Genomic DNA, 14,377 nt, shown 5'->3' on the forward strand with positions numbered 1-14,377 from the left:
TTTGAACAGAGCACTGGTATCAGCCAGTAGACTGGGTACTGAAACCAGTATCATGGAACAAAAAAAACGTATCGGTGCATCTTTGCTTTGCACATACAATGCAGCACAATGCATAACAGCATCTCTTTGCATATGCTTTTAAAGGACCTTGATATGATACAAGTTCACTTTGATATAAACACTTCTGAAAGATGCTTACCAAACATTTGCAATACATAATCAATGAGCAAAGAATATGTCACCAAAGGAACAAACACAACAGTTTGACAGAAAGTCAATAGGACATGTCTAACACAACAAATCTATGCCTTGTTGTTAAACACACTTGTAGCTGTATACACATACATACTGTACAGTATACAGTATACGTATGTAAGTAACTAAGCATTACAATACTGTCTAACCAGACTCACTGATCATCTATCACAATGTGTGATACTGGTTAAAATGAGGGGAGGACCTTCCTAGCCTCATAAGAGGAACCATATAGAGACACTAGGTGGCTTGGTGACAGGCCTGGTCCTTTCACATTCAATAAAACATTCAGTTTCCATTGTATTTACTGGATCCAGCAAAAGCCCCCCCACTCTCTCTGCTTGTAAGCCAATGTTCACTGCACACTACACTGAGGCATTACTCCCCCAACTGTTGTCCTATATAAAAAGTAACACCCAATTACATAGTAGATTTATGTTGCAGGGTTTCCCTGATGAACAAAAAATAAGGCCAATGGTATTCTGTAAATTTATCTTACATCCCAAAAATCTACACCACTGTAATATTTGCCAATGTACATCTCAAATGTCCAAATAGACATATCTAATATACTAGAGTTTTTTTGAAAATTCATCTAGTCTGACTTGTTTTAAAGAAACACAACAAGTTGTGGTAAGTATGTCTTCACTTCTTTGAAGGTGATGGACAGCAGCCAAAGTCTTGAGCATAGCTGTGACAGTTGCATTTCCTGTGCAAGGCAGCGTTACCCTCAGTATCCTACCACAGGCCGTGGGCAGACAAGACTCAGCTTCCTGCCCCTCCACTTCCTGTTATTCAGGACCCTTCTGCATGCCCTGTGCGGGGGAGTCACAGGGAGCCCGGGAGAGATGGAAAGGAGGAAGAAAGGGAGGGACCACCTTAGGGACACCCTCCCCCTCTGTTCCTTCCCCTTATTATCGTCCTGACTCTAAGTTCGAGACTAAACAACAACAGAGGCTCATCTCTTGTGGCTGTGTCACTCTGCGTACTTATTATGTTTACTGGAAGGATCATTACACAGACTGGACGACGTGCACATGCTGCTCTGAGCCACTCACTTTACAATTAGTAGGCAGAGACCTTTCCTTGTTACTCAAACACTCCAATGGTTACATAAGAATGAATCACAGCTCTCACAGCACAAGTTAATATACACTGAAACAACATGGTTATGACAGAACTACGATTCTGATAGGATGCAAACCTCATGCAGTAATCTGATGTGCATTGATATGGGGATTCTGTGAAATAATCCATGACAGCGTTTTTAAGTGTATCGAACTCAAAGTGTCAACACTATGGCTCCATTATGATTAGCTCCTGGCAGCCTAAAGACTTAGCACAAAGCAGCCTAAATCCACAGTTTTACCAATTTGTTTCAATGGAACCTTTGCACCAGCGTGGTAGGAAATGAACATCCACTTCTTTGTTCTTGCTTTCATCAGGAGGCGCTGTACCTGTAAATGGGGCTGTTGGCCTGAGGGGAGTGGAGGCAAGCCAGCCCTCTCATACGCTCTCCCTTTTGTGAGAGTGCGCTTATCTCCCTCTCCAGCAGTGAAAGGCAGGATTGTGGCCTCAGCAGCATCACTAGTGTGAATGTCTCCTGATGTTAATCTGACACATGGCTGATCCCTCAACAACCACTTTCTCCATCCCCTCTTTTCACCCCCTCCTTTCTTTCCTTCTTTTTTCTTCCTTTCTTGCTTTTTCCTCATGATTTCTTCCTTTCTTCTTTCTTCTCTCGTTCGTTGAACTCATGCTATACATTCTCTCACCTCAGTTTCCAAGGCAACTAATGAGATATAATTAATAAGAGCTATCGCAAGGGCAGGCGAACAAAAAAGTGAAACAGGAGGCTTTGAAAAATGTAGAGAGAGGTGGGGCAGTCTGCAAAACATGGAGCTTCTATAGCACTTCCCCTTCCTCTGTACAACATTGCTTTGGGTGACATTTCTCATATCAGAGACTAAATTAAATAACTTTAAAGTAGTGGCTAAAATGATTATGATATAAATACTTTGAAGGTGTTAAAAGGAAGATCAAATACATACATGCATGTCTTCACAAAAGGAAAACCCTGACCAAAATGTCGAGACTATAAAATTAACTGATTTTTATTAGATTGCACACGTCTTTCTCGTCTTATTTTATTAAATCAGTCGAAACCTAACTCAATAAAGTAAAATAGACAAATGCATTGCTCAGAAGGAGACAATGACCTGCACAGTAGGGACAGTCAAAAAGCCAGCAGTGAGAGCCTGCACTGAAATGGCAGCCAAGCAGACAGCAAGTGGTTAATCTGCCCTGATGACTGGTAGCTCAGTCCAACTCTCCAATGACCCAGCTGTAATCCCACATTGGATCAATGCAAGTTCAAACAATCCTCCATGCAGCTAGCACCTTGCTTGGGTAGGGGGATGGTGCTGTAAGACAGGGACCAGGAGACAGAAAGCTACTTATCACCTCCAAAATGACATCAAAAGGAAAGAAAACCCCACAGGATGAACCTGTTCTCAGTGAGAAAGTATTTCACTGTAGGCCGCGTTATGAAGCGGTCCGAACAAAAATGTTGCCGTTCTTCAAAAAAAATACTGGACATGTATCCAATCTTCAAAATCTGAATGACAATGAGTAGATATAACAACCAATAACCAAAGGACATCACATGCTGACAGCATTACCAGACAGACATCCTCCATCTCACTCTCACACTGCTGTCAGGGGATGAGAGGACTATGCAAGGTGACTTTGACTAAGTGCCTTGGGGTTTCATGAGAAAGCGCCATTGACATTACATTAATTTCATGTTTCTTTCTGAACTGACTTTGTGCCGCAAAGTCCTGGATACCAAGGAAAAAAATTAAACAGACATTTTGCTTTAGCTTTAAGGTACAGGAGGCAGAAATATAGAGGCCAGGGAGACAACATTGGCAAAGTGATGATCAGCTAGCAACTTTTTCTTTACTGTAAGAATTATTCAACAGAGGGATCTAACACTTACTCGTCAGAGCAGGATAAATGTTAGTCAGAAACTTTCCACTGCACTTCACGTGTTTGGGTTTGATAGCAGGTGTGTGTATGAAGGAGAGACTGAACAAAAACTAGAGAGAGAGAGCGAGGGAGCGTCAGACAGAGCGAGTGGGAGACAGAAGACAGTATGACTGTGTTAACTATGTGGAAAGATTTAAGGGAAACAAGACTAAAAGAAGCACCCTGTGCCCATCCCATCCCACCTCTGTGGTAGTGTGCGGCAGCAGCGTTGTAACATAATTACTGCTGGGACACTTCTATTCCCAATGATCCATTTGCGTCAGTCAGGTTTTCGAGCCCAGCCAATGAATGGATTCTCAGTTTCTCAAGGATAAAGAGATGACCCTCTCCTAACAGTTATATCCATTTCATGTAGAAAAGCTATTCTCTTCCTCAAGGTAAATCTCTTGATGCATATTTGAGTGAAACTTTCATGAACAAAGAAACTGATAATAACTTTCTTGATGTAAGGATAGGGTGATGAATTATGTCTCATTAAAAATGAATGTACTTGACAATAGAGAAATCATAGATGTTATACTATAGTGTCCTAATAGCTCCAGTTTGTCCCTCTCATTTACTGCCATTATACTGGGGTTACATAGCTAATAGAACATGTATTACACTCATACAAGATGTGTTAATTTTTTGCATATTGTGCTTTAAAAAAACAGAGGAATATATATATATATATAATATAATATATATAGAGTTTCAATTTTTGGCAGTTCATTCCGACAAGTGCTATGTAGTGTTCAAATACCTTTTGGATTTGTCCATTTTTAAAATTTTTTTGGGAATATCTAATGTTTAATACATGAGAATTTCAAACTGTACAGCATTTCTCATAGTAGCACAGATTAACACATACCTGAGAAACCTTTCCATTAGGTTATGTCGTTGATCCTTAGAAATCACTTCTAATCAGCCAGTCTACAGTTACCTATGTTATACTGTGTCCACAAAATCACAAAATGCAACTGACAGACTAATGGCTCACTACTCACTCCATATCAGCGCCGCTGGTTTAGCAAACCATATCTCTGAGCAAAAGCCCCCCATCACCAACATTCCTTCTGACAGTGTGTCAGTTTAACAAGTCAGTATCTTGACATGGTACATCAGTATTCAGCGCTCTTTATGGATGTTAACACCTCCTGTGTCACACTTTGCTCTGATAAAGTTACTTTACATATCTGAGTGAGTTTATTCTCAGTTTTTACTATTTTGTTGTTTTTTTTTTTTTTTTGTAGGAGTAATTTTTTTTTTTTTTATTCTGACTTTGTGTTTTTCCAACACTTGCACACAAACACAAATGCCCAAAAAAACACTTATGCATGCATGCAGGGTCCTAGAGGTTTATAAATTTGCATAACATTACAGTGACGCTGTACTCTGATATCTTATGATGGCATGTGTCCATTTGCATGGTTGTCTATCATCAGATGGACTTCTCACCAGGGAACAACAATAATGCCAACACCATAGGGAGCAACAGTCCCCCACCCTCTCAGGAACCCTGCAAGCTGTGTTAAGTGCCATGGCAGCCTTTTGATGTTGCGCAGACTGCAACTCAGAAATGGTAAACAGTGAAGATGAACTGAAATCTTCCTCCAGGGGGAATCCACAGTGTAAGGATATTAGGGACGTCATGCATAATGTGTCTCAGCAACAGCACATTTACCCGATCTCAACACATCTTTGGAAACACTGAAGATCCAGATTAGACACCAAGATCCCAAATATTCAATTCTCCCCCCAATGTTTGATGATTAGCAGGCAGATTTAACAAAATAAATAGTAAGCAGAGCCAAAAAACAAGTTTTTGGTACACATGCATGTAGCTCATATTGTTTAGGATTATAGTTACTGTCTGCTTGCAGAGAATGTCTGCTTTTAATGGAAAAAAAATTACAAAGCTCAGAATAAATATTTGATTTTTCTCTTCCCATTTTTATCTTCCACTCGATGCCTCTTTCCCACAGTGTTCCATTACATAAAAGGTTTATGCAATCTGAGCAGCGAGGATGGCCATGAGTCATAACAACAGTGAAAAGGTCTAGTTAAAGTAGCATTGATTCTTTTTCTCATGATTTTATGTTACAGAATTAGTCTTTTAATGATCCCTTACAGACCTGTGATTCATATATTTCACTGTATGTAAAATATTTCAAATAAACTGCTTACCCATTTCTGAAAATACAGAGTGACACGTAACGGCTGGAAATGGCAGGAAAATGTATCAAATCTGGGTCTGTAAAATGTTTGTCATGGGGTTTTATGTTATTAGGTTTCTGTACCATCAGGAGACTGCTTTCATTATGAATTACCAATGCATGTTCTGAGTCTACTTTATAAATGATTTGTTTTAAAAGCAAACAGCAGTCCACAACACCAAACTATCTCTGGAAGTCCTATTTAGACAGAGCAGATGGGACCAAAGAAAATGTGCAAAGCACATCACAACTTCTTTTTTACTTAAATTGCTAGGTAAACTGACTTTAATTGGAAGGCTGAAACCCATTTCTGTGAGGGTTTCTCACAATTTGAATATCTACTGACATCACTAACTGGCATTCAACAAACAAATAATCTAAGGGGTATTTCTGCAGCTACAACCCACAGCTTATACCAAATCAGATGATGTGTGCTAGCTGTCACATGAACACTGTGTGCAAACACTGATAGAAAGAGAGAGAGATAGACAGAGGCAAAGAAAGAGGGGAGAGACCCCCACAGGCCTCGCTACTGCCCACCTCTCCAGGAATCTTTTCAGTCAGACTGTTTGCTGATAGCCTCTGGTTCTGAAACCAACGGCTGATGATGGATGCCTGGCCTCTCTTCTCAGCCCTTACAGTATATACGTTCTGAACACCCCTGGAAGTTGGACCAACAACAGCAGTTGCAGGGAGAGTGAAATAAAATCAAAAACAACAAAGTCTGGCATAAATACAGGTTGGGAAGAGCTTACTCCTGGAAACACTACACCATTTTCACTTAGATTTGCAGCCTACAGCACACAGATGGAAAGTGGACTGGGAGAAGGGGAGAAGACAGACGGGCAGACGCAGAAACAGCGGGCAGACTCAGCACCTCAATCACAGCGACACTATAGAGAGCTGAGATCTGGAGAGTGGAGATGCAATGACAATACTTTATGGCTGGCTTTAATTCAAAAAGACAAGAAATTTGTTTACCTTTAAAAATACTAACGAAAGCAGCAATATAAAAATGACACAATGGCTTGTGAAAATCATACTTGGCCAGCTTTACACTTCCTTAGAAGTGTGCAAGATTACAACAACGTTATCATCCCCAATCTCCACACACAAAAAGAACACATGCTGTATCTCAGCCAAACATACAACAGTTAGCGAACCTGTGCTCTAGCTAAAAAGAACATGCATAAGGCATAACAGTGTTCACGCTGTTAAGAGCACAGCCCAGAGGAAGACAACTTTGAACTGCAAGTCAGAGACCTGTGGTGGACTGGAGCAGCTTGCAGAGAGCACAGGGGCCTGGGTCACTTCCCTTCCCTGTTCATACGGCTGATGTGTGCTACAAAATAATGGGAGGAATCACATCCCCCCAGCTGTCCTGGTTCACAGGGCTTCTCAGACATTCACAAAAACAAGGATATCACAGGCCAGAGCTCCTTCCTGCAGTTTGGGGGGGAACACAGGGTCAGTCCAGCTGCAGGAGATCCAGTTCTTCCTTCCAGCAGCTACTGGACATTTACAATGTGAATGGGCTCACTGTATCTTACAGCTGTACTTGCACTAGCCATTGATAACACTGCTCCATGGACTTTACTTACTATCTTGTGTAACGTAACAGGAGGCTAGATTAAAAAAAAGGCTGCAAGTAATGCTTCATATCACCTATTTTAGCACTCTGCAACAACATAGTAAACAGCCTCTTCGCACAAAGCTTAGTAGACTTTGAAGAAAGTTTACTTTGCACACAATTCAATTGTTTGTGTGTTCATGATGCCTCTACTTAATCGACTCTACACAAATCCAGAGAAGTTAAATCTCCAGTGAGAGATGCTTTTTAAGATCTACAGTCGAGCGTCAGGAATTCAATACGATAGGGTATATTAGCAATCATGGGAGATCTTTTGATCTGGTAAATTAGATTATAATATATTCCTTTGATTTATGTTTTTTTTTTTCAAAGCTTCATTAAAATTCAGTTTAAATGCAACTCAGCAAAGAGATGTCTTTCTTAACTTTTTTTTCAACTATCAGTCGTGCATTAACCGTATAACATAATAACATATTTACTCATTATTACATCTCCTGCAAAAAAAAAAACATCTGCTTCATGTAAACAACAATAAGAAAACAAGCAATAAAGTAATGACTGGTCAAACCACAGGACACACACATTTGGGTTATATGTCTCCTAAGTGTGGCCCACTCAGTTTTGAGATGATGCACAGTATAATTTTGTGGTTTCTCTTGCACTCCAGAAAGCTCAAGAAGGAGGAGGAGTCTTCTTAGAATGGTGCTAAATGACTCGACTTCACAAAATCATCACCTTTGCTCCACAACATGCATCCACAACCGACCCTCCCAAACCACAGTGTGCATATGCTGTGGCTCTTTTGCCCATGAGATTAAAGAAGGTGTCTACTACACTTGCCAAACTGTTGTAAAGCGCAGAAACCATAGGAACTGGAAATAATATATGGTGCTTTATAAAAAGAGGCTATTAAATAGAAAATATAAGATTTAAAGTAATTACTGCGTTGTTTTTGGATACTACTGTTGCTATAGTGGCTATGTGCCGCCAAGGGTTTGTTAGTGACCAGTATGGCTGTTGAGTGAGAGACAGACTATAGGATCATTGCGGCGAAAGCTGATTAACAGCAGATTTAGAGTGCAGCTCTGCTTGAGGATCGTCCTGCTGATTCTCCTGTGTGGTCCAGGTTGAAGAGGTGAGGAGACCTCCAGTCAGGCCTCGTTTAGAAGAGCAGGGGCGACAGGAAAAGACAGCGCAGCTTTAAGCTGCTCTGTCCTGCTCAGCAGTACATGTGCTGAGTGAGCCAAACAGGGTGGCTTACCACCAGAGGTCTCAGTCAAGGGCAGGACAGTTGAAAGGTCACCGCTAGCTATCTTGCTTTACAAACTGTGCCTCAGCGAAGAATGCAGTCACCCTCTGAGCTCACACAGTTTCCGATGGCCAGAGAAATCTCGTTATTTTCTGCCACAGATCATGGCATTACTAAATATAAATATTCAAAGTTTTTCAAAGTGATTTTTACTTTGACAGTGGAATGTTTAAAAATTCCTTTTCAAAGTAAATTTCCTTAACTTTTAATATTTCTTTAACTGTGAATTAATCACCACATGTGAAACAGTAGTTTAAATAGTTTCGCAAAGAACTGTTGTCTTACATCTGGTAATTATTCATGCCTAGAGCAATGGCTCTAGATCACAGCACATGGACATATTGACTAATATGAGAAGCACATATAAAAGCCACACACAGAGGACCAGGAATGAAACCCACAAACTCCTTTCAGTGCAGTAGTGATAACAAAAGGCCCACCATGACGCCCACACTCCAGATATTTGAAAGCACATGAGTGACCCATTTACTATTAACCAGACACAGACAGAAAAGCATCTCATTTTTTACTCAAACTAACAAATTTTTAATTTACTATTGCAGTCTGATTATTAGTTTGCTGTACAACAGCATGGATTAAACAAACTATTATTTATATATTAATAATACAGATATGTCTTCGCTAAAAAGCCTCTTTAGTCTACAGAGGACAGTCTACAGTTAACTGTACTCTAAAACATTATCTGCCAGGCTCAAGATTCTGCATCCTACCTCCAGGTCTCACAGGAGAATGCTGGAATCTCCATATTGATGATGGAGCTCTAATAAACAATGAATCATGTTACTAAGATGCTTTTGTTAGTTAAAGAGAAAGCTGAACACTTACACTGTGTCAGTGATTATTATTATACCAATAATGTTTTGTTTCGCTTTTGAGTTATCTTAAAAAAACACATAACTATAAGAAAGAAAGAGTTATTTATTGCAATGCATGCGATTCATTTTTGTCTTATTCAAGCTTTCTGTTATTTCAGCAGCTTATTATTAGTCTGTTTTAGAAAGCAAAAAACTGTATTTAACATGTTCCAACTCTTTAGAGAAAAACTCAACTGTGCAAAACGCAAATGTGCAGTACAAGTGTAACAACCAGGCCTGTATGGCTGCCTTCAGAGTTGGAGATAATATTATTAAATTAAGCAAGGATTAAAAAATAGATCTGTAACTATGTTAAAGATTAAAAATACACGACATACCTGTAAATCAATGGTAATATTACAGATACTACCATTGTTCTACAGTCATACCCAAACCATTCTTTTTAGCTGTAATGATAATTTGGAGTAAAAGAGAACATCTTGGCTTACCAAACAATCAAAGAAACACTATCCTCTTTGTTGGACTAAGAACGTTCTGCTTCTAGCTCTTATTTTTCATTCAATACATCCTTGGCTTTCAGCTTTCTGGTGTTTTGTCCTCCTTGGAAACATGTCCTGGGAGGAGGAGAGTGGAGGAGAAAGACTCTCACTCAGTGATTCAGAGACATCGTGTAAACGCCAGCATTCTCCTTCTGACAACCAGCGTTAATTGCAGATCCGACTCGCCCACACACTCCACATTTCTCCTGGAAGGAGAAGCTGAGACACTGAGATTGAAGCAGGATGAGGAGTGCAGCAAAAGATGCTGCAGCTGCTCGTTCCTCACACCGTCACCACCTCTCATCTCTCCCTTTCCACTGAGAACTTGAGCTAACACACTCTTACTCTTACTCACATGTACAGAGACACACATGGGGCACACAAACAAGGCTACAACATTTAATAAACAGTGGAAAATATCATCCACCTATCTTGCATTACCATGTAATCCTATCCATGATTAAATGATGGAGGGCAAAATTTAATAGTTATATTATCAAACCTCTCCCTGTGCGCTTGTGTAATAGTAAAGGTAGAGCATTAGGGGTCTCCAAGGTTAAATCAACAGTTCACCACATGCATGAGAAAGACATTTATATTGAAAATATCTGTCTTTACAGAGAGATTCATTCCTTTGATTAATATACAACACAAACTGTAAAAACTATATTCATTTCAGCAGCTTTGAAAGAATCTCTCATCCACACATTAGACATAAGAGCTCACGTGATGTAGATCATGAGCAACAAGGCCCATTACTGACGACAGGCCTGAGGCAGCACAGAGGCTAATGACTGCAGATTAGAGGGTGCTTTATGCTTTGCTTTAGAAATCACTGGCAACCAGCTGGTATGGTAGTGTAGATGCCATCAGAACAGCGATAACATAAAATGAACAGTACAAGTAGCATACAAGTATGTTTTAATACTGCTGCAGTACCTTGAAGAATTTGTTTAACGATAAATTATGTCATTGGTTTGACCTGATAGCTGAGGAATGTGGTTTAAGTAATAAAATATATACTATTTCCTATCAAGGATAATGCAAAGTAATTATTTTTAAATATATGGAAATGAATATAATCCTTCAGTGATTCTGATACACAGTTTGAAACTGCCGGTCTATAAAATATGAAGGATTTTATCGATGCAGCAGCACAAAATACACTTAACAAGTTGTAACATGTCAAAAACATTTTCCAAAGACTTAATTCTTACCAATATTAGCTTGTAAAAACAGAAGAGCAATTTAGGCTATGTTAGTAGTATTTTCAGTTACAACTGAATAAAAACTACTCTATACAATATTAATGAGATATTTAGAGTGTAGGCATACACTAGAAACATTTGAGAAGGTCAGGTTACTTTTGGCCACTGCTCACTGTAGCTGGTGGTTAAGGTCAAGAGAGTCAGAGAGATTCAACAAACCACCAGGCAGCAAAGAACCACTCTCACAGCTACAAAAGTGAACATGCAACTCATCTGGAATTTAATGTGGACTGTCATTTTAAAGTGGGCTCTTGCTCTTCAAGTTATCTTCTTATTAAGTGAGAAGTCCATCTAGATTATCTATAAAACATCTCACACTAATTCACTCGATTGGGCACATTTCAGCTGAGCTTAATGCAGCTTCACATAGCCATTAACCCAAATCATCTCTCTTAAATAAAATAATGTCATAATAATAATAAATATAGACACTGAAGTCACAGCGCACGGGGTGACCAGCACCCTCTAGATGCCAAACAGTGACCAAACCTGGCAACCTTTAGCGCTCATACGTAAAACTCAAAAGTATAGAAGATATAAAAAAATATATTGATTTGGCTGGTTTTTGAGTTAAAGGAGCGTGAAAGGGTTTACATGTTGCACAATGTGCCAACATACAACAAAGGCCTGCATGTTATAAACTCAATTTCAGACCTCAACTTCTTGTGACACTCCGTGAACCTCTGTTGTTGAGATGGCTCAACACTGTTATTATATACACACTGATTACTATTTTGCCCATTTCACACTTTCGATCCCACAACAAACCCCGAGGACGGTTCAGTTGTAGAGCCTAACACACGAATGGAGCATCTTGAAGGTCCAACAGTAACGCTATAATGCTTATCACCGGCGCATTACTGTTTACGATGAATCCCGTACAAGTTTCTTGTAAACTGACTGATAATCAACAGTGCGCGCGTCTGACTGCGCCCTTTTAAGCGCACAGATCTGGCACACTTTACGGCATCGAACCCTCGCGGATCAGTGAACGCGGCTGATGTTAAACGACATTTACGTTCACATTGTGCATGTAGCTACCCAACAGAACACAGATACTGTACTGTAATGTCTCCCTACTTCCAAACCCCACTCTACGTCTCCCTCTTGCGCTTTTCTACTCTCACTCACTGAAGCTACAGGACCGCTGCCTCACTCCGCAACACTGTTTCTATTTCCGTTACTCACCTTTACTCCCAAGTCAGTCGCTGTATATAGACACTCTATATCGGTGGCTCCAGTGGATAAATGTAATTTCAGTTCACATTTACACGCTGACTGCTATTTTAGGGGGAGCTGACAAACTCAGAAAAACCAGTCTCCCTCTTGTCAGTGAAAGACTCCTCCCCTTATCTGACGAACGGTCTCTCTCTCTCTCTCTCTCTCTCTCTCTCTCCTCTCTCTCCCCCTCTCTCTCTCGCTCACACACGCATACACTCAAATTAGAACAAGTTGTTAAAAGCCTGAAAGCATAAATAAAATAAAAGTGAACTGAGTCCGTATCGAGCTTTGTACTGATCATATATATATCTATATATCTATATCTGTATTTATATAGATATAGATATATACATATATAGAGATATAGATATTCTATTTTCTTTTCTTCTACAACAAATCCGCCGTGGGGGTGAGTCAGTTAGTAGGGCTGTAAAACAGACAAAAGTTATGGAAACTTTGGCAGAATAACACAGAAAGAAGTACAGTACAGTGAAATAATATGGAAAGTAAACTTCTTAGTCGACTAATGTCACTTTAGGACAACTAACGTTACTTTTCCAACTTGTTTGCTTCACGTTGGACATGTTTGACGTCATATCTCTAAGACAACAGCAATGGAATTCGGTTTAAAGGACATTTCCCTGAGCCAATGAAAAACTGCAGCGTCTGTTGAGCAGCCAATTACAAAAATGAGGGGGGGTGGGACCTGATGGACTCGCATATCAGCCTGTCACGTGTAATAGGAAGGATAAGAGGAGGTGTGGTGAGTGGACTGTCTGTTCAATAGTGTTTTTGGAAGCAGGTGCTATAGAAATGTAGCGCAATTATCGTGTCCTATTGAAAACATATGTAGATCTGTTTTATTAATGGGATGAACATTAGATAGGGTTTAGACTAACTGCTGAAGTGACAGATGCACATGGAAAAATACAGAAAGTTCGCAGTTTAAACCTATAACATGTCAGTTCTCATAGGCCTTGAACACAGTGTTGGAAAATAGGCATATTCAAAGTTTACTCAACCATTTCCTATATTCTATTACATTTTCTTAGGAAAATATGTTAGTTTTTAGTTAACTGTATTTATCTGTCAGCTTTACTTATTAACTATATAATAAAGGAATACACATGTCAAACTGGCAGAATTGTTACCTCCAGTAATTACTTTTACTATTTTTGTGTTATATTTTTCTCCATTAGTGTATTACTACCTATGTAAAGGATGTGAGAGGTGTTATAGACGTTGCACAAGGTTTCACACATTAGCCTACTCATTATCTAGAAGCACAGCCATGTCCTGTTGTTTTTGAATGGTTGCTTTTATATCATATGGCTTCATCCTTTAATGCAGCTACAAACAGCGCCTGCATTTATAGCAACACCTTAGTATGTAGATTTTAATTTCCAATTTTTATATTCTTCTTATGTCAAAGTTTAGAGCAATATGCTGCAATAATGCTGGCATTAAAAAGACAATAGTTTTAAGTTTTTTAAATGTAGTCAGACTCTCGGTTTTTGTTCATACACTGGTTCAGGCAAAATTAAGGCATGCCGGTCAGCTCTTCCTGCCACTTGCTCAAGCTGTAGTCTAATTTTGCTATGCTGTGCAAATTCCAGCTCCTAAAGAAAAATACCAAAGCACTGAGATATTCCACCTGCTTTAAACAGACCAGTAGTGCATCAGGCAGTTGTGACAAAAAAAATCAGACAAACAGTTTCCAGCTGTTTTCTTGGAGTGTTTTTCATCACAAAAGTTTATGCTGTATAGTGATTCTGAGTGAGTTCACAGTGATGCTATCTGACAACAGTGTGTACCCAAATTGCCTTCAGCATCTCCTCTAGCAACACTTTTGTGTTGATATACATTCTTATCATCTTCCGAGAGTGATTGTAGCAACAAAGAACGGCATCTGACACTAATGCAACTGACAGAGATGATTTATACCAGCTCATTAGGATTTACCTAAACCCGATGCAGTAAAAGAAGGTGTGGTACTTTCAGCATGTGCTGTAAAACCACACAAAAGAAAACATTTTGCAGTAGATTCACAGTCAAACCCTGAATCAAATGTGACATAGTGGAACTATTAAATGGTATTTCCAATCACATTTA

The 14,377-nt window shown here is 39.5% G+C and overlaps 1 protein-coding gene across 13 annotated transcripts in view; it reads right to left on the reverse strand.

Moving 5' to 3' along the window:
- The window catches only part of mef2aa (myocyte enhancer factor 2aa), a 54,376-nt gene that overhangs the window by 39,679 nt on the left and 320 nt on the right, over positions 1 to 14,377 (reverse strand). The window contains exon 1 of one of the 13 annotated variants that reach the window (XM_026312023.1): positions 12,233 to 12,382. The exons of the other annotated variants lie outside the window; for them this stretch is intronic. The gene's annotated coding sequence lies outside the window, so the exon portion shown is untranslated. Of the gene's footprint in view, positions 1 to 12,232; positions 12,383 to 14,377 lie in introns of those variants that run through there. 13 annotated transcript variants of the gene reach the window in all.

Source organism: Mastacembelus armatus, chromosome 6, assembly GCF_900324485.2.
Source record: "Mastacembelus armatus chromosome 6, fMasArm1.2, whole genome shotgun sequence".
Taxonomy (NCBI): domain Eukaryota; kingdom Metazoa; phylum Chordata; class Actinopteri; order Synbranchiformes; family Mastacembelidae; genus Mastacembelus; species Mastacembelus armatus.